The sequence below is a fragment of the Microtus ochrogaster genome, unplaced genomic scaffold (genome assembly GCF_000317375.1).
Source record: "Microtus ochrogaster isolate Prairie Vole_2 unplaced genomic scaffold, MicOch1.0 UNK41, whole genome shotgun sequence".
Lineage (NCBI taxonomy): Eukaryota > Metazoa > Chordata > Mammalia > Rodentia > Cricetidae > Microtus > Microtus ochrogaster.
Window position 1 is genome coordinate 2,822,761 of NW_004949139.1, and position 3,323 is coordinate 2,826,083.

Consider the following 3,323-nt stretch of genomic DNA (forward strand, 5'->3'; position numbering starts at 1 on the left):
ATGAGCAAGGAAGTCAGGACCGCAAGGGGTGCGCCCACCCACTGAGACAGTTTGACTGATTCAATGGGAGCTCACCAAATCCAGCTGGACTGGGTCTGAATGAGCATGTGATCAAACCTGACCCTCTGATTGTGGCTGATAATGGGGGCTGATTGAGAAGCCATTGATAAAGGCACTGGGACTTGTTTTTACGTCATGTTCTGGCTTTTTGGATCCTAGTCTATATGGATGCACAGCTCCCTAGGCCTAGATGTAGGAGGGAGAGCCTTGGATTTCCCACAGGGCAGGGTTCCCTGTCCTCTCTCAAGCAGGGAAGGAGAAGTAAGAGGGGGTGTGGGGGAGTGGGAGGGAATTTAGAGGAGGGAAAGAAGTGTAAATAATTGAATGGAAAAAAATAATAAAAACACCAACAAAAAAAACTGTTGAGGATTTGTGCCTTACTCTAAGACATCATAATATACTTTTCACTAAACTGAAGTTGGCAACACAGAAGTATTTTAAATAATGCCAGCATTATATAATTCAATGAAATGCTACTTTTATATTTTCATGAGAAATAATGATTTTAGAAAAATAATTAAAAACATAACACACAGAATCAACTAAGCAGGGCTAGGGGTCTACAGAGGCTGAAGCAACAATGACGGAGCTTGAGTGGGTCTCTGCTAGGTCCTCTGCAAATATGTTATGGTTATTAGCTTGGTGCTTTTGTGAGACACCTAATAGTTGGAGTGTGTATGTGCGTGCATGTGTGTGTGTGTGTGTGTGTGTGTGTGTGTGTGTGTGACTCTTCCCACTGCTCTTGGGACCTTTTCCTTCTTACAAATTGCCTTGCCCAACATTAATATAATAGTATATGAAGCTGTATTTGTAAAAGAAGCATTACTAAAGCTTAAATCACACATCAAACCTCACACACTAATACTGGGAGACCTTAACACCTCCCTATCAACAATGGACAGGTGTGCCAGAGAGAATCTTAAAAGAGAAATAAGTGAACTAACAGATGCCATGACTCAAATGGACTTAACAGACATTTATAAAACATTCCACCCAAACATATGCCTTCTTCCCAGCACCTCACGAAACCTTATCTAAAATTTGTTGCAGCAGGCTGCTTGTTGGTTCTTGCTGCCCAGAAACGAAATACTCACACAGAAACTGTATTAATTAAATCACTGTTTCGTCCATTAGCTTTAGCCCCTTATTGATTAACTCTTACATATTAATTTAACCCATCTCCATTAATCTGTGTATTGCCATGTGGCTGTGGCTAACCGGGTAAAGTTTCCATAATCTGTCTCAGGTGGGCTATATGGCTTCTCTCTAACTCTGCCTCCTTTCTTCCAGCATGCCCTTTAGTTTTCCCTGCCTACCTAAGTACTGCCCTATCAATAGGCCAAGGGCAATTTCTTTATTCATGAATGGTAATCACAGAATACAGAGGGAAATCCCACATCAAAAATTGAACACATAATCACTAACAAAGCAAACAAAAAATACAAAGAAATTGGAATAATCCCATGTATCTTATTGAGATAAATTTTAAGGAAGGAAATTCAGAGGAATAAATAAGAGCAATGCAAAGAGATGGGAAAGATTGAATTTTTTAATTTATTTATTTATTAAAGATTTCTGTCTCTTCCCCGCCACCGCCTCCCATTTCCCTCTCTCTCCCCCAATCAAGTCCCCCTCCCTAGTCATCCCAAAGAGCAATCAGGGTTCCCTGCCCTGCGGGAAGTCCAAGGACCACCCACCTCCATCCAGATCTAGTAAGGTGAGCATCCAAACTGCCTAGGCTCCCACAAAGCCAGTACGTGCAGTAGGATCAAAAACCCATTGCCATTGTTCTTGAGTTCTCAGTAGTCCTCATTGTCCGCTATGTTCAGAGAGTCCGGTTTTATCCCAGGCTTTTTCAGACCCAGTCCAGCTGGCCTTGGTGAGTTCCTGATAGAACATCCCATTGTTTCAGGGTGTGGGTGCACCCCTCCCGGTCCTGAGTTCCTTGCTCGTGCTCTCTCTCCTTCTGCTCCTGATTTGGACCTTGAGATTTCTGTCGGGTGCCTCAATGTGGGTCTCTGTCTCTGTCTCCTTTCATCGCCTGATGAAGGTTAATATTCAGGAGGATGGCTATATGTCTTTCTTTGGGTTCTCCCAACCCCTGGACCCAGCAATACCACTCTTGTGAATATACCCAAGAGAGGCCCTATCATACAACAAAAGTATATGCTCAACTATGTTCATAGCAGCATTGTTTGTAATAGCCAGAACCTGGAAACAACCTAGATACCCTTCAATGGAAGAATGGATGAAGAAAGTATGGAATATATACATATTAGAGTACTACTCAGCAGTAAAAAACAAGGACTTCTTGAATTTTGCATGCAAATTGATGGAAATAGAAAACACTATCCTGAGTGAGGTAAGCCAGACCCAAAAAGAGGAACATGGGATGTACTCACTCATATTTGTTTTCTAGCCATAAATAAAGGACATTGAGCCTATGAATCCTAGAGAAGCTAAATAAGAAGGAGAACCCAAAGATTGATTGAATTTTAAGAACAGTAGATTTACAACCACCAAAGGCCAGAGTTCAGAGTGCAAACAATCCAGTTAATGCCTTTATGGCTTACAAAGACGAAAACCAGGAAAAGCACTGTTCAAGCACTTCTGTCATCAGGAAAAGCCACAAGAGACAGTTTTGGTTTTGGTATCAGATGTACAAGAATTCAAACTCCAGGACAACAATACATGGGCTGCCCATCCGATGAAGGCTGTTTACTGCTCTCCACCCTTGGGATTCTCTTCTGTACAATGGGTGAGGAAATGTGGCCTTGGCAGAAAGTTTCTTGATTCTTTTTATGAATAAAACATGTCCTCATTCTGTACAAAAAGTAGATAGTGGTATGACCAGCGTACTGTGTCACAGAGTTTGGAGCCTCAATACATCAGCTTGAACCAGGTGTCAACATTAGGGATAAGAAGCTTTTGGGGCCATGTGCAGAGTGTTATATGGGAAAGGCCAAGGCTGATATATTTAAAACATCTCACTATTGGGCAACATAAAGGAAAGCCATAGTAAACACTGGAAGTCTCTAGCTGTGCTGAGTTGGGAGAAGACCACCTGCCTTATTCCTGTGACAAAGCTGCTCATTGTTTACATTATAAAGATGCAATGATGAGGATTAAAGACTGACAAATACACGAAACATTTTCTATTCTAATTCTCCTTCCCAGGGAGATCCTTGCACTCACCTTACATCCTCCTCACGTAGCCTCCCTGGCCTGTGGACCATAGCATGATATACTTTTCCTTTACAGCT